At 39.6% G+C, this 24,895-nt stretch overlaps 1 long non-coding RNA gene across 1 annotated transcript; it reads left to right on the forward strand.

Moving 5' to 3' along the window:
- Positions 1-517: 517 nt before the first annotated feature.
- On the forward strand, positions 518-24,367 carry LOC132664394 (uncharacterized). Its single transcript, XR_009603649.2, has 3 exons — positions 518-633; positions 9,976-10,041; positions 24,268-24,367. It is a non-coding gene; the product is annotated as an uncharacterized LOC132664394 (long non-coding RNA).
- The last annotated feature ends 528 nt before the right edge of the window (positions 24,368-24,895 follow it).

Consider the following 24,895-nt stretch of genomic DNA (forward strand, 5'->3'; position numbering starts at 1 on the left):
GGTAGACAATATCCCAGACAGAGGAAGCTTGCCTCATTCAAGGAGCAGAAAGAAGGTCCAAGAAGCTAGAGCACAGCTCTAAGTGGGAGGCAGGGTACCTGACTGCACAGGAACTGGTGGGATGGGGGAAGATCACACTTTCATTGTAGAAGCAGTGGGAAGGCCTTGGTGGGTTCCAAGCAGGAGAATGAAGAATGACGTGGGCAGAAGAGTGTGCTGGAAGAATAGAGGCTGGGGTGGGGTGGGCAATGAGAGCAGGAAGGAGACTTTTCAGCAGTCCTCACGGCAGCACCAGAGGTTTGAATACCGGTGGTGCAAGAGGAGATAAAGAAGGTAAGCGGGCTGGAGAGGTAGTTTGGAAGTGAAATTGACTGGAACGAAAAGTGAGGGAGCAGGAGAATGAAAGCAGTCTCCTGGATTTCGGGCCAGAACAAGATGGACTGAGACAGGGAGCATTAGATGGAGATCAGGGTTGACTATAAAATAATCTAGGAATCTTTTTCCACACTAGGAAAAATGTATCATTGGGCTGCTACCAGCTGTATGCAGATTCTAGAACCAAAGAGGACAAATCCTTGCTCAAACTGTAAAGAGGAAAACCATCTATCGGGGCCAGCGTTTCACAGAGGAACTGTAAGTACCAGAATTAGACACGGAATTCTTTTCCTTGTTTTGGAACTTAGTGACTGAGCAAAAGTGAGACTCATGCAAATTTTGTAGAGCTTTACTTGTTTTTAGAATCAGCAAGATTTGTGAGAATAGCATCACATTTTCCTATAACTTTTTAAATAGATGATAGCCTATAATAAAATGAAAATAATATTTATGGAAAGCATAATATGCATTCAGAATGGTCTTATACAATTTATTATTTGTATGATTTATTTCCTATAATGCTAAAATCACCCAACAACATTTATTAAATAAGTACTCTTTTCATCTCCAGTGCTGTGCTATGCTGGTAAATGTCTAACAACTGGCTCTCTGGGGAAAGCAGAGAGCTCTGTTTGTGGCTTTTGCCAATTTCCTTCTCTGTGGTGTAAATTTTCCCATCGTGGCCAATTCAAACTACCAGGGTGATGTCGCTGAACATAAAGTTGGGAAGAGATGTGTGTACAATCGTTTCCTCAGTCCATGTGAGCCCGCTCCAGCACAGCACTGAATCTCCCTTTTATTAATGAGGAATTCAGGCCTCAGAAAGTGAGAAACTTACCCAAGTTCACAGAGATTAAGTGGCAGAGTGAGAATTTACACTCTGGCAGAGATCCCAAAGCCTGGGTGTTTAACTGCTATTCTGTGCACACCAATGGTTGAATCATAATGTTGAAAGTTTGATGCAAACCCAGGACTCATTTCAGTCCAACTGCTTTTAACGGCAAGAACACTGAACCCCAAAAGGCTTTTATTGATTTCCTCCAGATGAAAGGCAGCATATTAGCAAAGCCAGGGCTATAACCCAATTCTTCTGTCACAGCTTTATGCTATGCTGTAGCTGCTTGGTTTTCTCAAACTTCCTCCACAAAATGTTTAAATAATTTATTTTGTAGGAAAAGCAATTGTTGGGAATTTTTTTTTTCTTTCCACATATTTGGAGTGAAAAATCTCATCATGTGGCAATGCAGCTCAACAATATCACCCTGCTTGGAAGCAGTTAATTAATTGTGGACAGAATTCCTAAAGAACAGTTATCATAATAGTCATAGTTGGCCATCATTTATTTTGTACATGCCAGTTTATTTTACAAGATGGCAATAAACTATGGAGATCTAATTGTAATCCCAGTCATAGGTGCCCTAATGTGTGCATGTGTGTGTGTGTGTGTGTGTGTGTAACTGTAAAACAACAGAGAACTTACTGTGTAACTAGTTCTATAATAAGTTGTAAGTAGCTGCAGAACTAAAAATTGAGCCATGCTTGGAGACTCCAAAAGCCCACACTGTAAGAAGCTGGTCCTATGCAATTCCAGCTCATTTTAGGGCCAAAAAATTACACAATTTGCTTTAACCTCAAAGTTAGCAGTGTAAAAGAAGAGAGAATGAAAATGAATTATGGATTGAGCATAAACGTGACACCAGAATTGCAGGACTTCTAGCAAAATTTCAAAATACAATTTGGCCAAGTTACCAATCCTCCCTAAATCAGGGAAAGTAGCTACTCATCTCCCAGCAGTGTTGTTAGCGAAAATTAATTAGCAATGGTATTGCCGTCTACAACTGTTATTTCTAGAGAGATCCCGAATTTCAAGGAGACTCCAATTCTTAAAGCAGTTAAAGATTGAGAATTTTATTACTTACAAGAGGATTTATAGTATGAAAGACTTTATTTACATAATGTTTGACTAGAAGTTTTAAAAAACGACGCAAAACTATGTTCCATGTGGAGAAACATTTTATTTTCTTGATAACTAACTAGGTAAGACTTGCTATTTGTTGCTTCTTAAAAGATTTTATTTTTGTCATCTTGTTCTTTAAGTCAAATGTAACCTACTGAGGATGGCCATAAGAAGCATTCTAAGAGTTACAAGTGAAAATTATTAAAGAAAAGTGACTTTTACTTAGGTAAATGGTTCATTACCTTTTTAGGGGTTTAAATTTGGCCTACCCATGTTTCTATAGCACAGCAGGTGGACATGTGGTCTTAGAAAGGAAATAAGAACTGCATATTATTCTGTTTTTAAAATATGCTCAGCATAGATTGGGCCAATGGAAATATGATACCCAAATTAACATGAGATTGAACAACAGTGTGAGATAAAATGAAGATCTTGACTATGTGCCTGAATGTTGTACATGTTCCTGGGGAGAATCTTTGACCTTTTTTGGAGCCGGCACTTTAAGCCTGGGGACAAATAGTTGCATTTTTGACAGTCATGTGAAGATTACACTGGGGACCAAAGATGTGAGACCCTTTCTCTGTCAGAACTTAGAATTAAACCCACATCAAAAGCATTTCGAGAAGTGGGAGATCAGTGGGACATACTCAGTAAAAAACTCTTAATGAGCAGATAGACTGCTATATAGCTTCTGTGATGTGCGTCAACTTAGTCTTGACATAGCCAATTCCCAATTCTCTGTGCAAGATAGAATAAGGGTAACAAGGATAATTGAAACCCAGAGATAATCCGCAGGTTCCGTTTTAACCCTCAATTGTAACTGACTGCCTTGCAAGCCTTTCAGGAGACCCAGGGAAGAGTTGCACCTCCTTTTTGTGATGTTGGCTATCAGCATATCCTGAAAGTGTTGGGAAACCATGAAGTAAATAGAGAGGTTGTATCATTCAGGGGCCTGGCAGGAAACAGATGGTACACTCAGAAAGCAATCAAATAGAGTTGAATGAAGGGACCATTTTCAAAGATGTGGGTAGGTTCAAGGGAAGCCTAAAGACTGAGTAAACATCCTGGGGGTAGCAATGACCAGGAGCTGTTTCCACCCCTAGGGATGAAGGAGCAAGAGGACAGAGCTGTGAGTTGAACCAAGCTGCCTGGCAGGGTCTGTGATCTTCCCCACAGGAAGGCAACCACTGGCAACCAGAGCTCCACAGAGCAGGAGTCAGGGCAGTAAACACCAAACCCCTCCTTCCTCTCGCCCTCTGATCTCATGCCAGCGCCCCCCACTGGCTGAACCCATTGGGAAGCCAGAAGGAACGGAGAGCTGTTGATGTGGTCCACAGATGTCAAGGTCCTGGGGCACACAGCAGAGTGGAAAAGGGTCAAGAGTAAATCTAGAGGGAGAGACAGAATATCTAGTCCAGAGGGGAAAATGATTTCAGGGAGCTCAATGAGTCATGGTTACCAGCCCCTGCATTTGAATACAAACCCACACCTTTTAGAAGAGATACTTTTATTTTTACTTTTATTTTTTTAGAGAGAGAGAGATTACAAGTGGGGCAGAAGACGGGGGGGGGGGGGAGAGAGAGAGAGAGAGAGAGAGAGAGAGAGAGAGAGAGAATCTTAAGCAGGCACCATGTTCAGCGTGGAGCCAGACATGGATCCCAAAACCCTGGGATCATGACCTGAGCTGAAAACAAGAGTCGGACATTCAACCACCTGAGTCACCCAGGTGCCGCGAGAAGAGATACTTTTATTTTTAGAAAGCCAATCAAGACAGAAGGTAAAAGAAAGGAACATTCTCTACGAAATGGCCATCTGCAATACATAACATGTATGTATTGGGAATACAGTCAGTCTTTCATCCTTTAGAGGGAGAGAGAGATAATAAGGGGAAAGTTAGTGCTCGTTTTGCTGTTTAAAATTTGGGGGAACACAAAATCTTCGCTGTGATTATATCAACTTCTATCAAAAGGGAGTCCTGAAGGTTCCTTGATAAATCTGAACGCATGACCATTCCAAAGGGCAATTTGAAGAGTAGAGTTTCCATTGTCCCTTCTGAAATTCAGACCCACACTCCTATATTTCAGTGGCTCGTGAGAGAGACAATGTCACTTGTATCATTAGTTACAACAGAGATCTTAAAATGAGCTTTTCTTATAGATCCAGATACTGTGGGAAACTGAATTGTAGTACCTCAAAGAGTTACAAAAGTATTATAAAGTATTATGGCTTATCTATTTCAGTATGTTTATGGATTCAACTATATAGAAAAGACTGTGTTAATGCCACTTTCTCTCTCTTTATGTTAGCAGAAAAGATATTGTTCTAAGGGATTTCTGGAGATCATCTAAACAAGCAGGAGATCATGAGTGCCTGTCTCCCCCCATCCCTGTCCACTGTTCCTGACAGGCTCCACCCTGTCACATTCCTAAACCCAATCCTACCAGCACTGTGTGCATTTTAACTTTTTTGGTGGCTCAATATTTGTTTGGGGCCAGAATAAGTTTCATGGATACTATCTCTGAATCTCAAGTGCTAGGGTGGGCTCCAAGTACCCAGAGGTTTTCTTGACCCCAGTGGTGGGTTCTCACTTTAGGTAACAAGTCAGATTTAGAGTGGCAAGTTTTCATAGTGCTACCCTGAACTTCAACTGGCTTGACCAAGAAATTGGCACTTTTCCTCAGCCTTTGCCAGACCTACTGTCTCCTGAACAGGGTCTGGACCATGACTGTATAATTTTTCTTGGTGTTCTTCTCAGCTTCTCCTGCTGTGCTCTGCCTCCCATACTGGGCTTCATATAAGCAACTTGCCCCTTTTTCTCCACCTCCCTACTCCTGCCCCCAATCTAGCCATGTTGTCCCAACCCACAGGACTAGGCTTCTGTTTCCAAGAGGAAACACTGAGGTGGATTACATACAGAGATTAAGCAGAAACATAGTCACCTCTCCATCATGAGGCTTTCTGCCACATGAGGCTTTCTTCTATTTGTTTCTCACTTGCCGAGTTAGATGTTTTATGTTTTATACTGTCACCTGCCTCCACAAAGGCTGACTTTGTTAAGGCCCTGCTAATCCTGCTAAGGTCAGTCCCATGTCAGGGTAATGGTGATGGTACATTCCCAGCCTATATGGTCCCGGTGTCCTTCTCTTTATTGTCTAATGCTGCTAAAAATCTTCACTCACCTGGAAGTGGATCCACCTAATGTATGACAGGTTGTTTCAGATAAATAAATTCCCTATTTTCCAATAATTGTGTTACAGCAAGATATGGTATTGAAATGTTAGTCTCATGAATAAGAGACACACTGGAGGGCTAGAACTTTATTATTTGCTCTGAAAATGTCATATAAGTTTAGGAAACTTTAAACTCCTCTTTGGTTATTTCATTAGGAAAAAGTAATCTCATTTAACTGGCACTTTTACATCTACATTCATGCTTTTAAAACACTGAAGTGAGTGTTCTACAGCTATGTAAAGAAACACATTATCAAAGCATTAGGAAATGATTAAACTGACATTTTCTTAAGAAAACGAAAGGAGCAGGAAAAAGCCATTCTAAAAGGACTGAGTGCTACATACTCCAGATATTATCTGCAGTGCTTACTCAGGGATCTTTAAAGAAGCTTATTACCAAGTACCCTAAGAAGACAAGTGTGGATGTGTACAGATCAGAGGAATGCAAGTTAATGCACCTGCCAGATTTTTCTATCGTACAAAGTATGTCAATCAGCACTCAGACCTTGCATTTAAAAATGTGTTCTTTCAGGTTTTCTCTGTGCTGTATCATTCATAACTTAATCCTCCAAGTCAGTAACCATTCTATGTTGCCAATTGTCACAAATGGCTTATGCACACACACACACACACACACACACACACACACACACACACGTGCACACACACACACATGCACACGTGCCACATGGCTCTTGAGGTTATTAACAATCTTTTTCCGGACATAAGGAAATATTTTAAAACATGAAAAAGTTAGAATCTTGACTATCTCAGCTGTTCAAGCATTTTCTTATTTGGCTAGCATTTATTAAGCATTTGTTGTATGCTTCACTTTTCATGAAAAGTTTCACTTTTCATGTTTTCATGGATGCTCTCTCAGGTGATTAGTATTGCCAAGTTCTAGGATATGGATTCAATTTGGAGGGAAATTATAGTCTTCTGTGGAAGAAGAAAACTAAACTAAACTAACTTAAAAATAAGCTTAACTGACTTTATTAGGGCAACATTTCTAGCTGTGAGGCTAGCCCCAACAGAAAGGAAAAAGATGAGGAGGTCAGAGAAGGCAGACAATGGTTGTGAATGGCCTGGCCTCTTTTCTAAGGCCTTGGCCAAGGAGTCTGGAGAACAAGGCCAGATACATGCTTTTTCAACATATATGGGAAGGGTAGTGATCAGGATTGGCAAGTGTTCATTGTATGTTGGTAGGGACACTTTTCAAGGTTGACTACTGACATCTCAAAAGCAATTGGCATAGCTGAATACACTCTCTTTCTCCATATGACGTGTTTCCTTGGTTTCTCAACATCTTTCTTGACAGATTTTCCTCTGCTTGCTGGCTATTCCTTCTCAAGGTCACTTGTAGTCTCAAATGTCGTTCCTGAGGGCTCTGACCACAGAACCCTTCTCTCTTTCCACACTTTCTCTAGGAGACCTTCTTTATCTCTGGGCCTCCAAGACATTGAATCTCTTCCTGAACTTCAGACCCTACAAGCTTACATTGGTATTATGTTCTTTTGGCTAGACATTCCATAAACTGTTCATACTCAACACATTCAGAACCAGGCTCATCTCCCCCTGACGCCCTCCACCTCCTTCTAGACAAACTGCTTCGGGTAGTCGCTGTCTTGGGAAGAACCACCGCTCTAGCCATCCTAGGCATCACTTTTGACTTCTTTTCCCTCTTCGCCGTGCACGTTCTCTAAGCCAATGTCAGCCACCAGGTCCAGTTATAGGCTAACCTATCACACTTTTTATATCCATCTTCTAACCATCTCCACTGCCATCACTTCCTATGTTACAGGAAACCCCCATACAACAAACAGATTACGTAATGAGAAGTTGGAAAACTGAAGAGAGCACAAGACTAAGAATTTTGAGACCTACAGTTTTGTCTCCGTAGCATTCATACCTGGCCAGAAGGATGAGAGATGTCTTTTACAGCACAATGCTGTTGGTGTTTTAGGAGCTAGTGGTGCCTTATTTGTCTCTTTTTTTGTAGAACATAGCACTAGTGCGTGTTTTACAAGTGCTTGTTGAATGAGGAACCAACACCAGAGACCATTCATTAATGTAAAATTTTAATAAAGTTTAGACGTTTTTCTGTCTTTAGAAATAAAGACATTTTAGGTAAAGGTGGGATGAAATTAAGTGGATAAAGTGGTACAATGGAGTGGATGGAATCTGCAGCCTCTTCCAAGATCCATAGGGAGAAATAACATAATGTGATGATTAAGGCAACTCCAGGAGCCAGCTATGGTTTTTCCAGATTTTACTATCACAAGATTTCCTCCAGTCAGCCATCTTTAGATATTCCTGGCCTTTCTCGTATTGATTGTTTTTACTAAAATTGGAGTTTCCACCTATACTGAGTGAAGAAAACACAATTGTGATGATGGGCAATTGCTGTTTTGAGAGTTCACACTTGTTTGTCCTACCTCGGGATGGTGTGTGGTTAGGGCTGGTTCTTCCTTTTGGTTGAAATAGCCACCCACCCCATCCTTAGAATAAGTAGCTGGTGCTTTTGGAAAAAAGCCAGAGGAGATCACTGAAGCTTTGTTCATTTTTGGGACAAAATATGTTTCAGCAGTAATCTCCTTGTAGACATTGTCTCTTTTGCGTTGCTTAACCCAAAATGCTTTTTTGGGGAGAGAGAAGTGGGAGAGATTGTGCGAGGGCACTAAGTAACATGCCCAAGGCCTCACACAGAGGTTCTTCTGACTTTTGCCCTGAGTAGAGAGATTTGGGGCAATGTGTGTAGCCTCAGCCATAAGAGTGTTTGTCTAATATTCTGCTCTGAGAGAGATAATAATGAATATGAAATAGAGCAATGAGGTAAGAGTCTGGAGACTTGGATTCTCTCTGGTTCTTCTCACTACTAGTTGTGTGATCTTGCCTTGGATGCAGCCTCAGTTTCCTTCTCTGTGACATGGGCATAATAATGCCTACTTACCTACCTCACAGTGCTGATGTTAGGAATAGAAATGATATATATCAAAGCCCATTGAAATTGATTGCTAAGTTCCTTAAGTGTGAAAAAGAGTATCATAATTATTTTTCTGGCCCCACCACTTACTACCTGTGTTGCTATGGCCAAGTTACTTAACTCTCATCTGCCTTGGATTCCTTATCTGTATAAAATTAAATACCTCACAAGGTTGTTTGAAGGTTTAATGGAGACAATCCACATAAAACGCTTAGTACAGTCAAGCATATAAGAAGCAGCCTATGAATATCCACATTTTTATCTTTCATGGCATCATGACCTTAAGCACTTACTCTGAAGCATCATTTTAACATCACTGTAGTGTACCCAGATTTACCTGACTTTATAGTATTTCAGGATGTAATGAAAAAATTTATATTGTTGATTTATCAATCATGTCTATCCTCAGCCACCATCTTTTCAAGTTCATATATTCTAATTCTTTCAGATTGTTCTCATACCATGGACTCTATGATCTTTGAATCATTTCTAGCAAAATCTGAAAAATAAAGATAATCCATAAATAAACTAAAATGCAAAATGCCCAGACGTCTGTATGATATTTTAGACATGGCTGTTTCATGTTTATTCAAAGGTTGTTTGCTTCTTTGCCCCCAATATTCTTGTGTGTGTGTGTGTGTGTGTGTGTGTGTGGGTGTGTGTGTGGGTGTGTGTGTGTGTTTTCTAGTGAGGAATAGTTGAACTAAACGTAAGTCAAGGAACAGGATCAGAAGACCCAGGAACCACCCTTAGTGCTTCCATTGCCTCCCTATGTGTCTTTGGGGTGAGTTTAGTCAATCCTGGAACTTTGAATTTCCTCACCTGTAATAGGAACTTTATAGGACTGCTGTGAGGATAAAATGAGATTATGTATATCGAGAAGTTGGCAAGTAGATCCTGGGTGTAGTGTAGTGGCATAGTAGATCCTCAGAAATTTTAATTTCTTTCTTTTTCTCTTCCTTGATACTTCTTTGACCCATAGCTTCCTAATGTGTGACGTGTAGATTTTTACTCTTGTCTTACATTTCTGTGAGATTCTTTTGAGGCATAGTTAAGGTGCACCTTATGAAGGCACTCAAGTCATTGTAGAGTGTAAAAATATCATTATTCACAATGATGATGGTTAGTGATTTACCAATTTATTCAAGAACATTACTGAGTGTCTGTTATATTAAAGGCAATGTGCTAAGTGTTGGGAATATACTGTTGACTATTAGAGACATAGTCTTTATTTTCAAGGAGCTTTTAGAAGGAAAATGCATGTATACATAATCTTCCCTGGTACCTGTTTTAAGAATAAATAGAGTATTAAAATCTCTGTTAATAATTAAAATTGTTACTTTTGTGTAGCCCCAAATTTCACATGGTTATTTGATCATGGAACAACTTCCCTTACCATTGTTTTTTGCATTTCATGCAAACCCACTAAGATGCCATGCAACACAACCTGGGAAACACCACTGAAGCAAGCAGGATTTCCTCTCCCATGAGGTCTGGTATGTATTCCCTCAATGTGCTGTATTTGCATAAATCATATTATGTAGGTGGCTGCCTGTTTTGCCCATGGTCAGGGCCAGCCATAGATAGGGTACAACCCTGAAGTGAACAAAACAGGAGTCACTCCTGGGCAAAGAACACAAACTTTGTCAGAAAATAAATTACTGGAAACATTTTTATTAAAGAAGAGGAGTAGTTTTGAGGGTGTGATAACTTCCGTTAAAGCTTGCGCAGTTAATCATTCCTTGTTTGAGGTTTGGACTTTCTTCCCTTTGATGTAATTAGCCATTAGGCTTTCTGAAGTACATTTTTCATGTCAAGGAGACAATGGTTTCAAAGGAGAGATAGGGTGGGGCTGAAAGGAAGGCCAAGTTAATGCATAGAACAGCAAAAGACACAGGAAAATATCAACACTTCTTGCACAAGCCATTTGCTAGCGGTGCATTGGAACACGATGCTATTTTCACTATAAATACAGCAACGTGTTACACTCTGTTTGCTGCACTGTGAGGGTTTTCTGGCACTTTTTTCTGAATTGTGAGATGGGGAAGTGTGTGTATTTGGGAGTGGCATAGAACCATTTCCCCTGCTTCAACCAAAGAAGCTCTCCTGTTATGTTTTTGTTTATGCTTCGAATTAAGATGCCATTTGCAAAAATAGTAACTGCTAAAAACTATTTATAACCTCTGAAATAGATGAATTACCTGAGTGAGAGAGGATTGGTTAGTCACCTGTTGCCCCATTCCTGTCCAAGTCGACTTTGTTATAGCAGAAAAAATATCAGGTCAAGTTATTGAAAGAAAGAGTAGTTTATCCAAACTCTTTATTCATTCCATAAGTGTTTATGGGAAGTACTCTATATATAAGATACGGTTTGGTTTTGTGTAAATGTGTAAGCATATGCACACATACAGGAATTGGTATGTGATAGTGTGTATATGTACATGCATATACACACACGTGTGTATATGCGTGTACATGTGTGCACGCACACATGCCTGCGTGTGTGTGATTTAGAGGAACTTCAAAGCTGACACAGATCTGAATCCTGGCTTTAAAGAGCTTGGTCTAGTATAAGAAGTAAGGCATGCGTACAAACAACTATAACCAAAGCAGAAAGTAGTTTGTGTCATCTAGTAGATGAGGACTAGTTCACATTCAAGTTTAAATAAACATATCCCTCCCCAAGAGGATGTCCTCATCTTTGTTCTTTGTCTTTGAAAATCATATAAAAAATACAAATTAGACACGTTAATATTTAAAACACCAGATTTCTGCCACTCCAGACTCATTTTTTAAAATTAGTTTTTGGTCATATTTGTGTGAGCCCTTTTATGGAAAAACTAAGATAAAGCTGAAGCTTCCTTCGATCCTCCAATTCCGTTCACCTGGGTCTGTATGTGTGTCAATTACTGGTGAGAATGTGGGATGTGTCCTTCCGGCTCTTGGTTCATATTTCTCTACACATATATTTGTATCCATGTATACTGTTTTTTCCCAAATATGGATGTGTAGTATCAGATTTTTTCACTTTCTGCACTGCATACAGATGTTGAAATAAACAGATATAACACTAAGTCCTACTTTTACTACTGTTTTAGTATCCTAGGTTGGGACAGGATTTCTTTTCATTTATTCCTTTCCCTAGAAGTATTTACATTGCTTTCCACTTGTCCATAATTACAAATCAAGCCGCAACGAGTATCTTGGCATATGTGTCCTTACAAGAGTTTTTGTCAGGCAAGATCCTTTTTCAAGGTTAACAGAAATGAGAAGCTGCAGGGGTGGACCCTTTTACTAGATCGTGCCAAATTGCTCTCCAAAGCGGTTCTACCCATTTCTGCTTCCAGCATCAATGTATGAGTTCTTGTTTTTCCACATCCAGGTCAGTGCGTAGTGTGGTTGAGGCTGTAGGTTTTTTGCTAATTTGATATATATATATATTTTTTTTTTCATTTGCCATTCTTTGATAACTAATTAGTTTGAACATCAGTTTAACATTTAGTGACCACTTGAATTTCTTCAGTGAATTCTTTATATCATTTCCTCACTTTCCTAGTAGGTTATACTAATGATTTTTTTGTAACATAGTTTGCAGATATTTTCTTTCAGTTACTACCTTCCTTCAAAAAATTTAATACCATATGCTTAAAGTTTTCTAATAAATGAAATTTAACTTTTGTAGGTGTGAAGATGAGGATCTAATTTAAATTTTTTTTTTCTACAAGGATCAAGGATAATCTTTAAGTCTCATGGAATTTGGCATTTTGATGGAGGAGGGCAGCAGATTATGGTTATAAGAACCCAGGTTCTGGAGGCAGGCTGCCTAGACTCAAATTTTAGCCCTGCCACCAAAAAACTTTGTTGCTTTAGGCAACTTATTTTCTAAGCCTCAGTTTTCTCACCTGTAAAATGGGGGTGATAATAATATTACTTCTTACAGGTATTTTTGTCAGAGCTAAATTAGCTGATACATTTAAAGCATTTAGAACAGTCTTAGAATCTAGTAGTATCATATGTGTCTACTATTATTACTTCATGAGAATCAGTGCTATAACCTGAGTTTGTAAATATCTATATCTAAGCCAGCTTTTACTTCAGATGTGATCAATGTGTTTGTATATGACAGATGAATCTGGGGCATAGTGGCATATCTATTCACAGGACTGAAATGACATATGGCTAACTATTAATTTTATGTATTTGTAAGTCTCTCCAGGGCCAAGACTATAAATATCCCATTTATTTTTTTTACGTTTATTTATTTTGAGAAAGAGAGAGAGAGAGAGACAGATCGAGCAAGCATGGGGAGGGGCAGAGAGAGGAAAAGAGAGAGAATCTCAAACAGGCCCTACACTGTCAGCACTGAGCTTGATATGGGACTTGAACCTGTGAACCATGAGATCATGACCTGAGCTGAAATCAAGAGTCAGAAGCTTAACAGATTGAACCACCCAGGTGCCCCCCTCATTTCTTTTCTATCCTTAATACCTATCACAATGCCTGGCATAAATAAGCTCTCATCTAGGACCTGATGAGTGAATGAATGAATGAATGAATGATTTTCTCACATTTATGTTAACCTTACACCCCACTCTATCCTGTCAGCATTTTCTCAGAATGAAAACTGCCTTAATATCAGCACAAACAAACCCTGGAGGATCAATCAGCTGCAAAATTATTATGCAAAGCATTCCTGAGCCAAATATAAATGACTTTGGATTATCTGATGTTCTGTATTTTCTGCATCGCTACCCCCCTCCATCAGTGTGAATATTCAACAGATAGGTGTGCTAAGCATCAGGAGCCTGTTTCACCATCAGGGAGTCCAAGAAAGTGAAGACATTCCAAATTGTTTTAGAATGGCCTCCTCGTTAATGCTACTCACTCCATTTGTGCTCTTGAATTGATCATGATATAAGGCACTTGGAGGTTTTTAAATTTAATTTATTGTGATGAAATTTTCTGGTATCCGAATTTGGGAGGACAAATGTTGTGCCATGGTTCATGTGTCAAGCTACTGCCCACTCATCCACTCACCCATGTACCCATCTATTCTATATGTACTTGGGGAGAGTCTACTGTATGCGTGAATGCTTTGGGTGGTGCTGTGGAGGATGCCCCAGTAATGTGGTGTGTCTGTTCCAAGAGCCTGTAGGAAATCATGATGGCCAACCCTTGAAAAATACACAGATTCTAGCATAAGATTCTCTGTCTTCAAGTTAAAGCTCTCCTATTTACTGTGGTACATGAGCAAATACTTAAACTTCTGTAACTGTCAGTAAGGAGGTACATGTAAATTGTCTGGAAAATAGTAAATACTCTCCAAAGTTTAGTTTTTATTCTTGCAACCTTGGATATCAAATGGATTAAGGGGAGTGTTCACTTTAAAGGAAACCATAATTCTGACATGGCAGGTCTGATAAAGATATTCATGAGTATTAGAAATTGCAGATGGGGCAATCCTGACCATAATTTACTTCAGCTACTGCAAAGGCATATGCATGCCATCATTTACAGCTAATATTAATTAGGTGTTTACTATTGGATAGTCTCTCTTGTAAGTGCTTTTACATCTATTAATTATTTTTAAAAAATTTTTAACGTTTATTTATTTTTTGAGAGACAGAGCATGAGCATGAGCAGGGGAGGGGCAGAGAGAGAGAGGGAGTCATAGCTTCCAAAGCAGGCTCCAGGCTCTGAGCTGTCAGCACAGAACCTGATGTGGGGCTTGAACTCACAAACTGTGAGATCATGACCTGAGCCATAGTCTAATGCTTACCTGACTGAGCCACCCACATGCCCCAACATCTGGTAATTATTTTAATCCTTCCAGTAATAATGTGCAGAGAGTAAAGTAGAACCAGAAAGAAGTTAACCATGTTACCTCAGGTCACATTATAGTGATTGGTAAAGTCAGATTCAGACTCTGATGACTAGCTCCAGAGCCCATGCTCCAGCTGCCTCTTCTTGCTCAAGATGATAGGTTGGAGACTCTCAGATGTATTATAAACTCAGGGGATTTGGGTTTGTCTATGGGTTCCAGGTCTGTTTCTAGGAATTCTAGGGGCCTGTCACATATACAAGACATGGAAGCCAGTTTTATGCTTCCCTCAAGCCAAAGACATAATTCTTGGTTTATCAAAAAAAAGTTATCTTGGCCACTACATGATGGGAATAGACAATTTTAAGTTTGGGTTTAAGGTAGAGGTTTCTTGTATCTATATAAGAAATATTTCTTGAGCACATACATTTATCAATGAGGTCATACATTGAACACATATTTTCATCTTGAGGTTGTCAAGATATAGTGGGTAGGAAAACAGGCATGATCTTGGCCCTAAATGAGTATATTGCATTAAACATTGTCACTATGCTCCAATTTATTCTAATTTGGGGAATCAAAAAATTAGTTGAAAGTATTCAAAAATCTATGGGGCACCTGGGTGGCTCAGGCAGTTAAGCGTCCAACTCAATCTTGGCTCAGGTCATGAACCTCAAGGATTTGTGAGTTTGAGCCCTGTATCATGCTACACACTGTCAGTGCAGAGCCTGCTTGGGATTCTCCCTCTCCTTCTCTAACTGCCTCTCCCCTACTCTCTCTTCCTCTCTCTCTCTCTCTCTCTCTCTCAGAATAAATAAACTTAAAAAAAATAAAAAAAAACACAAAGTATTAAAAATCTAATATCTATCATCAGACATTACTGTTACTTGTTACTAATTTGCATGTAGTAACGATCAGGTCAAGCTCCTCTGAAACATACCAAGAATTTATTCCAGATTAGTTGGGTATAGTGAGGTGGTTTTGCCAAACCTTATTAGAGCATCACTGGACTACATTTTCCAGCCTCCTTTCACTTTAGGTGTGAGTATGTGACTGAGTACTGGCCATTGAGATGCGGGCAAAAGAAAGGTGAGCCATTTACAGGCCTGTTTCAAAGCACTTCTTGGGTGACTCTCCACTGTCTCTCTTCCCAAGTTTTCTTGCCACATCCTGACACCCAGAGTGACTTTGGAAACTATGTATGGAAGGAAGATGACTGTGTCAGCATGGGGCCCTAAGGATGGCATCGAGCCCAACACCCACAGTCACCCCCACCCTAGTCAATTGGGGTTTGTGAGATTGACAGATAAAATTCTATTGTGCTAAACCAATGAGTTTTCAGAAATGATCTGTGGCAGTTGCTTTCTTGTGCGGTCCAAGTTTTGAACTTTTTTGTGTGTATTCTTATGACTTTTTATAAGTTCAAATTATCTTTTGCTTCCTGATGTCCAATCGGCTCTCTAACTCCCTATTCTTTCTGTTGTAGCTTCTACTTATAGGCATGTCTAAGCCAGGCCTTGTTCAAAGGAAAATGGGCCATTATTGAAGAAAGGCCCGTGACACAAGCCAGATGTACACGAAATGCAAACAGAAGTAATTAAAGAATTTTTAAAGTGGGAAGGATTTGGAGGGAAATGTGGGCTGGGGTCTGAAGCAATTTTTTTTGCGGGAACAAATACCCCCATATTTATGCATTCACTTGGCAAACACACAGTCTTATATGCCATCAGAGAGCCATAGGATCTAGAACCTGCTCCCTGAGAGTGAAGAAGGTATCTTCCAATCAAGGCAACTGCCTATGAGACATGTGTTAATCCTTCCCAAGGGTGTAGTAGTTCCATTATAATTGAAATGCCACCATTTTTCAGTTTGTTGGGGTCCTGTGTTCCAGCCATTTTCATTGTATTCCCTTTCTTGTGTTGGTTTCTGTTCTACAATGATAAAATATTTGAAATTCTGGTATTGAATTTCATCCCCTCGTGAGACTTTCCCTTTTAGAGACATGGCTCTTTAGCAATGCCAAAGTTTTAGCTTCTAAAATTCAGATGCAGAGATTTAAAACCAGGAGCAATCTGGGCAGATGTCAGCGGGTGAGAGGTTGCCACAGCCAGTACTCATAAAGCACATGTCCATCTTGCACTGTGGCTTCTAATCCACAAATAAAGCACAGATCCTACTGCGATCATCGGCTGAGACTCATGTCCAAAGGCAGATATTTTATTCAAATAATCTCACACTGCTCTGTGGGAAATACTATTTTCATTATGTTTGCAAACATGTTAGCATTCATTAAAATGTGCACTGCCTGCAAGAAAGATTCATGGCGAGCTTTTCCTGTTAAAGGACATGTTTGTGAGCAGCTCTCGTGAGGCAGTTTATAACATTGGTGGTTTGAAGTGTGTAATATTTATGTTGCTCCTCTCATTAGAAAGTTTTAGAGTGCTGGGGTCTGGGGTACTTTCCATCCCTCCAGCCATCTGACAGGCCAGACCTTCAATAGTCTTTGAAGTTTGTCTGTTCATATTTTTGTAGATTTCTATATGTACCACACCTGTTAACCTGTCAAAAAAGAACAAGATTTAAATGTGGGATCCACATGGGCTCTATGTTAAATTCTGAATTCAAGTGGAACCCAGAAAGGAGGTTTGTCCTTCTCAACTGGAGCCTGGGAATCAGCAGCCCTTGTGTGCCTGGAAAGATGTGTCAGTTGGGGACTGAAGATAATTCATTAAGCAAATGTTTTAGAATTACACAGTCATAAACTATAGAATGTGAGAATTGGAAGGACCTTGAGCTCGCTTTTTGCATGTGTAGGACTGCATTCTAGACTGACTTTTGGTTTTGTATTCTTTCTTTCTATTTCATGCATGGTATCCTTATCTGTTTAATACCTTTGAAGTCTTTCCCTTCGTTCTTGTCTTGTTCTTCTTGTCTTAACAACTTCATATTCTAACTTGTCTGTTGAGAACGTGTTTTGTCCTTTTCCTCTTTTATACTTCTATTGCCAGTCTAGGTATTATTCTATTTTCCAATGGATGTGACACTAAAAATTTATCCTTGTGTAGACTTACATTATGTTTTCAAAGATGCTTAATGTTAGTCTGATGACAAGCTTTCTAATTCCAGAGGTGCAGCTAGAGTAGATTGTTTCTTTTCTAAATGAGTAGACACTTGTACAGAGACCAAGACTCATAAAGTATGAATAAAAATTTACATAAACTTTAATTTCTAAACGAATGTGATCCCACAATCATGCTTGCATTGCATTCACACATATACACACAGACACATGCACACACTTGTACTTGATTGTGGTAATGGTCAGGGAAGCAAGGGCCTGACCTCTAATCATGTCAAAAATAACAGGTGTCTAGGGGTGGGTTGGACCACTAAAGACTTTAAAATTTTGAGTTCAGATAGATAAGGGTTAGCTATCACCTACACCCCCCAAAATTATCTATTTATACTTGAAAATTAGGCAAAGTGACAATCACATCTTTCATTTTAAAGAAAAGCTAAAATCAAACTGTTGTATTGTCAAACTGCATTAGCTATTCTTGCATCTAAGGCTTACAGGTTATATCTACTTTAGGAGACAGTCTAGTGACCAACAGAAGAAAATCTTATCCTTGGGAGGGCCTCACTAGAAAGAGGCTAGTGCCCTGGGAGAAAGAAAATTCCAGCGATACTTTACCAAGACTTGTTATTTTTATTTTCATTTGGATGAATCTTTTTTTTTTTTTTTAATTTTTTAACATTTATTTATTTTTGAGACAGAGAGAGACAAAGTATGAACGGGGGAGGGTCAGGGAGAGGGAGACACAGAATCTGAAACAGGCTCCAGGCTCTGAGCTGTCAGCACAGAGCCTGACGCGGGGCTCGAACTCACGGACCCGTGAGATCATGACCTGAGCCGAAGTCGGCCGCTTAACCGACTGAGCCACCCAGGCGCCCCCATTTGGATGAATCTTAAATTGACTGAACAATTATTTGCTTCTTTGTCAGTGATTGGAAGTGTGGCGGTCCCTGTAATGAGCAAGTTCCTTAACTTTTATTTCCTCATCTATAAATGGGATCACAATTCCCACCTAATTGAATTGTTGGGAGGATTATGGGATGTGATCCCTGTAAAGGTCAGAACAAAACCTGATACATAATAGGGACTCCATGTTGCTGGCTCTTTCTGACACTATCTTTTGGCAATCACTTCTTGGTTAGTATCTTGTTATCTTCAACCTGCCCTTTTTATCACCTATTTGTATATACTTCCAGGAAATCTAGGGCCAAAGTTCATGCTGGAGCACATCACAAAGATCTGCTTTCCTCTTTATAGCTTTAAGGCACTTCCTGGTCACTTAGGGTCTGCTTATCACATCTATGGCCTCTACAACCTCCATAGTTATATGTGTGCTATGAAATTTTGTCTATCCAATCTTGGGATAGAATACATTGGGATCTATAAATTCAATTCAGTCATCCTACTTCACCCTAATATTTGAAACCTGCTATATCTTCTTACGTGCAAACAGAGAAGTTTGGTAATCTAACCAAAGCATTCATTCTAACCCAAGTAAGGATTAGTGACTTCTGGTGATCAAGGCCCTGGCATTTTGGCCTAATTTAAAGGAGAGTTCTAATAGCAGCAAATTTCAAAATAGGTAAGTAAATACAGAAAACAAATCTATAAATAGATTATAGCTGGAAAAGATATGGGAGATTCTCTGGCCCAATTTCTCATTACATAGATGGAACTGAAGCCCAGAGAGGTTAAATAAATTTTCCAAGGTCACTCAACTGGGAACTGAGACTAAAACTTGAGTATTTTGATTCCTAGTGTTTTGGGTTTTTTCCACCTGTACTTCATTGTCTCTTGAAAAATGATGATATTTTGCTGGTTGGATTCATTGGGCTTCTCAATTCATAGCACATGGGCAACTTGATGCTTCTATCCTCAGATTTCCATAACCTGGCCTTTATCCCCATCTTTTCTCCTATTCTGATAGTCAAAGACCTAAAATCTCTATGTCAGCAGTTTTATTCATTGACAACCACTGTAAAAATGTTACACTTAACTAATAATAAAATTGTAGAAAGGCAGGGTTCATCAGATATATATTGAGGATGATATTAGCAGTAGGTCTTTCATATATGGCTTTTATGATCTTGAGGTGTGATCCTTCTATCCCTACTTTCTTGAGGGTTTTTATCAAGAAAAGATGTATTTTGTCAAATGCTTTTTCTGCATCTTTTGAGAGGATCAAGTGGTTCTTGTCCTTTCTTTTATTGATGTGATGTATCACATTGATTGTTTTCCAGATATTGAACCAGCCTTGCATCCCAGGTACAAATCCCACTTGGTCGTGGTGAATAATTCTTTTAATGTATTGTTGGATCCAGTTGGCTGGTATCTTGTTGAGGATTTTCGCATCCATGTTCATCAGGGAACCTGGTCTATAGTTCTTTTTAGTGGGGTGTTTGTTTAGTTTTAGAATCAAGGTAATGTTGGACTCAAGGAAAGAGTTTGGAAGTTTTCCTTCCATTTCTATTTTTTAGAACAGCTTCAAGAGAATAGGTGTTAACTCTTCTTTAAATGTTTGGTAGAATTCCCCTGGAAAGCCATCTGGCCCTGGACTCTTGTTTTTTGGGAGGTTTTTGATTACTAATTCAATTTCTTTACTGGTTATGGGTCTGTTCAAATTTTCCATTTCTTCCTGTTTCAGTTTTGGTAGTTTTTATGTTTCTGGGAATTTTTCCATTTCTTCCAGATTGCCCATTTTATTGGCATATAATTGCTCATAATATGCTTTTATTATTGTTTGCATTTCTGCAGTGTTGGTTGTGATCTCTCCTCTTTCATTCTTGATTTTATTTATTTGGGTCCTTTTTCTTTTTGATCAAACTGGATAGGGGGTTTATCAATTTTGTCAATTTTTTCAAAGAACCAGCTTCTGGTTTCATTGATCTGTTCTACTGGGGTTTTTTTGTTTTTGTTTTGGTTTGGTTTTGATACCATTGATTTCTGCTCTAATCTTTATTATTTCCTATCTTCTGCTGTCTTTGGGTTTTATTTGTTGTTCTTTCTTCCAGCTCTTTAAGGTGTAAGTTTAGGTTGTGTATCTATCTGAGACCTTTCTTTCTTCTTTAGGAAGGCCTGGATTCTATATCCTTTCCTCTTATGACTGCCTTTGCTGCATCCCAGAGGTTTCAGGCTGTGGTCTTATCATTTTCATTGGCTTCCATATACTTTTTAATTTCCTCTTTAACTTCTTGGTTAACCCATTCATTCTTTAGTAGGATGTTCTTCAGTCTCCAAGTATTTGTTACCTTTCCAATTTTTTTCCTGTGGTTGATATTGAGTTTCATAGCATTGTGGTCTGAAAATATGCACGGTATGATCTCGATCTTTTTGTACTTGTTGAGGACTGATTTGTGTCCCAGTATGTGATTTATTCTGGAGAATGTTCTATGTGCACTCAAGAAGAATGTGTATTCTGCTGCTTTAGGATGAAATGTTCTGAATATATCTGTTAAGTCCATCTGGTCCAGTGTATCATTCAAAGCCATTGTTTCCTTATTGATTTTCCTTTTAGATGATCTATCCATTGCTGCAAGTGTGGTGTTGAAATCCCCTACTATTCTGGTATTATTATCAATAAGTTTCTTTATGTTCATGATTAGTTGATTTATACATTTGGGTGTCTCCACGTTTGAAGCATAAATGTTTACAACTGTTAGGTCTTCTTGGTGGATAGACCCCTTAATTATGATATAATGCCCTTCTTCATCTCTTGTTACGGTCTTTATTTTAAAGTATAGATTGTCTGATATAAGTATGGCTACTCCAGCTTTCTTTTGGTGACCATTAGCATGATAGATGGTTTCCATGCCCTCATTTTCAATCTGAAGGTGTCTTTAGGTCTAAAATGGGTCTCTTGTAAACAGCATATAGATGGGTCTTGTTTTCATATCCATTATGTTACCCTATGTCTTTTGATTGAGCATTGAGTCCATTGACGTTTAGAGTGAGTACTGAAAGATATGAATTTATTGCCATTATGTTGCCTGTAGAGTTGGAGTTTCTGGTAGTGTTCTTTGGTCCTTTCTAGTCTTTGTTGCTTTTGGTCTTTTTTTTTCTTCTTCATTTTTTCTCCCCTCAGAGAGTTCCCCTTAAAATTTCTCTCAGGGTTGGTTTAGTGGTCATGAACTCCTTTAATTTTTGTTTGGGAAACTTTTAATCTCTCCTTCTATTTTGAATGACAGCCTTGCTGGATAAAGAATTCTTGGCTACATATTTTTCTGATTCAGCACATTGAATATATCCTGCCACTCCTTTCTGGCCTGCCCAGTTTCTGTGGGTAGGTCTGCTGCAAACCTGATCTGTCTTCCCTTGTAGGTTAAGGACTTTTTGTCCCTTGGTGCTTTCATGATTCTTTCCTTGCCTGATTATTTTGTGAATTTGACTATGATGTCTTATTGATGGCTGGTTTTTGTTGAATCTAATGGGAATCCTCTGTGCTTCCTGGGTTTTGATGTCTGTGTCTTTCCTCAGGTTAGGAAAGTTTTATGGTCTGATTTGCCCACAAATTTTCCACTCCTTTTTCTCTCTCTTCATCTTCTGGGACCCATATGATTCTGATGTTATTCCTTTTTAATGAGTCACTGAGTTCTCTAATTTTTATTTCATGCTCTTTTGCCTTAGTTTCCCTCTTTTCTTCTGCTTTATTATTCTCCATAAGTCTGTCCTCTATATCCTGGATTCTCTGCTCTAACTCATCCATCCTTGCCACCATGGCATCCATTGAAGATTGTAGGTTAGTTATAGCATTTTTTACTTCATCCTGACTAGCTTTTACTTCTTTTGTCTCCACAGAAAGGGATTCTAATCTACTTTCAATCCCAGCTAGTATTCTTATTTTCGTGATTCTAAATCCGGGTTCAGACATCTTGCTTGTATCTGTGTTGATTAAGTGCCTGGCTGTCATTTCTTCCTGTTCTTTCTTTTGGGGTGAATTCCTTCATTTTGTCAGTTTGAAGGAAGAAAAGGAATTAATAAAGTAAAAAACAAAACAATTAAAAAATTAAAAATAACACAAAGAAATCAAATAAAGGATGCTAGATTCTAGGTGTGTTTTGGTCTGGTTGTTGAAAGAAGCTTGATAGATTAGAGAAAAATGGGAAAGATAAGAAAAAAAAAAGACAAAGGGGAAAAAAGGAAAAAAGGAAAAAAAGAAAATGTTTGAAAAGAAAATGTTTGAAAAAATGAATAGAATAAAATAGACTAAAATGAAATTATGAAAGTAAAACAGAATTGAAAAAATTTACAAAAAAGTGAAAAATATAGTAGAAAAAAATTAAAGAAAAATCTTTTTGATAAAAATGAAAAAAAAATAAATTTTTTCTGTTTCTATATTCAAGAATAAGAAAACAAAAGAAAAAAATTGAATAAAAGGACCAACAAACAGAATGGAGTACGATTGAAATTGCATCTGGTTTCCTGTAGAAGTCAAACTACTAAGCACTTTATAGTCTGTAAACTAAGCAGGCAGAGAGACTAGTGTTCCTCAAAAGCGCAGTTGGCCCAGTTGGGCAGCGTTTAGTGTAACAGCTTCATTCTCCACTAGGTGGCGCTGCTTAGCTTACTGGGGTGGATTGCGGTGGCTTGTCTAGGTGTGTATGCGCATGCGCGGGAGGGGAGAAAATGGTGTCACCCAACGACTTAGTCTCGGGTGTTGGAACTCTGTGCTCTTGGCAACAGGCAATCAAGCACCTGTCCTTTGTCCTGGGCTTCTGTCCACTCCCCGCTTCTATACTGCCTGACTAAGCCGGCAGGCTGTGAGGTGACACCTCCCTCCCGAGTTTTATCTCAGATGCGGCTGTTTCCCAGCCCCTCCCTTCTGAGGGACTGCGGCTTTGACCGGCTCAGACCTTCTGGGGGCACGTCTCACCAAGGAAGGGTTGGGTGCTGGCCACACCCAGGAACGTTTGTGGGACTGTGCTGCTGCTGATGCCCAGAGAGTGGAACTGTGTGCCAGCCTTCCCCAGGAAAAGTTCGTGAGATGGTGTGGCAGCAGCGTTTCAGGGATTATGGAAAATCACGACACACATCTGGCACCGGGCTTCACCCTTAACGACCTTGTTCCAGCACCAGCAAATGTGGTTGTCCTCTTGGGTCTGCTGGGACCGGGTGGCCACACAGCCTCTACCAGATGTCCTCCCAGCAGGGGAAAAGCCACTCCCTGTGTGGCCTGAGGACAATAGACCTCAGTCTCTGCTCCTGGGGATTCACCATTCCCAGCAGAGCACCGCCAGGTATCGAGCTGCGGAGTTTCAGACTCTGTGCTCCCCCTGTTTATAGTCTTAATGGAATTTAAACACTCCTTTTTCCTTTCTCCCTTTTTTGTTCAGTGTCTGTAGCTGTTTCCCTCTTTTCCACTTTCTCTCCAGCTGCTTTTGGGGGGGGCAGGGTGCTTTTCCCATACTCTCCCCCCATCTCCATCCTCTCTCTGAAAGCAAAACAGCTCCCTGCCCTCCGCAGCTTCTCTCCCCCAGTTCACCTCTCCGTGCTGTGTACCCGCTGAGTTCTGTGGTTCAGGTTGCGCAGTTTGTTGTGTTAATCCTCAAATCAGTTTTCTAGGTGTGCAAGATGGTTTGCTGTTGATCTGGATGCAATTCAGGGAGGAGAGATGCAAAAAACAAAACAAAACAAAACTTCTATGCTGTTCTGCCATCTTGGCCCCTCCAGGGAGATATCTTTGTATTATTTTTTGTTGAGAGAGTTTGCATGTTTTCAGTTGTATGAAAGATAGCTGCATCATTTAGGTGGAAGGATGATTTTGCTCTTCTTTATTTAGAAGTTAAATAAGGTTAAAAGAGATTTATTTAACTTTTTTTTTTTTTAAAGTAGGCTCCGTGCCCATCATGGACCCCAATGTGGGACAATCCTGAGACCAAGACCTGAGCTGAGATCAAGAGTTGGATGCTAACCAACCAAACCACCCAGGTACTCTGAGATTTTTTTTAACTTCTAAATAAAGAAGGACTTGTAAATAAAGAAGGGTTAGACTGTGTGGTGGGATGACAAAGGGATGACTGTGTGCCATGGCAAATGAGCTAAGCTGGAACTGCAATTTCTAGAATTCTCTTAACTGTATTCCTGGTTGTGGGAATTGTATGATATGTGGAAGGCAGAGTGTAGCCGAGGGCTTTATGCCCTGAAGTTCATGAGGGCTCTGGGTGCCACCACAGCTCATGCACATTGGAGCTGACCTGTGGACTCACTTTATAGGCTTCTGACCCCTATGGAGTCCACTGCCCTTCCAGCCCCCACTGATCAATCTCCTAATTCAGTTTCATATAGTTCTGGGCTAGGTGAATGCGCAGCTCTATGTCTCCAGGCACCAGCTTCTTTTGGCAGATCACCCATGTTGTTGAGTTGCAAAATGGTAAGAAATAGATTCAATAGATTCAATAGATGTCTTCATGGAATCCTATTTGTCTTCACTCTGCTTCTTTTCACTTACAGCTTTCCT

The sequence above is a fragment of the Panthera onca genome, chromosome F2 (assembly GCF_046562875.1).
Source record: "Panthera onca isolate mPanOnc1 chromosome F2, mPanOnc1 haplotype 2, whole genome shotgun sequence".
NCBI classification, from domain to species: Eukaryota; Metazoa; Chordata; class Mammalia; order Carnivora; family Felidae; genus Panthera; species Panthera onca.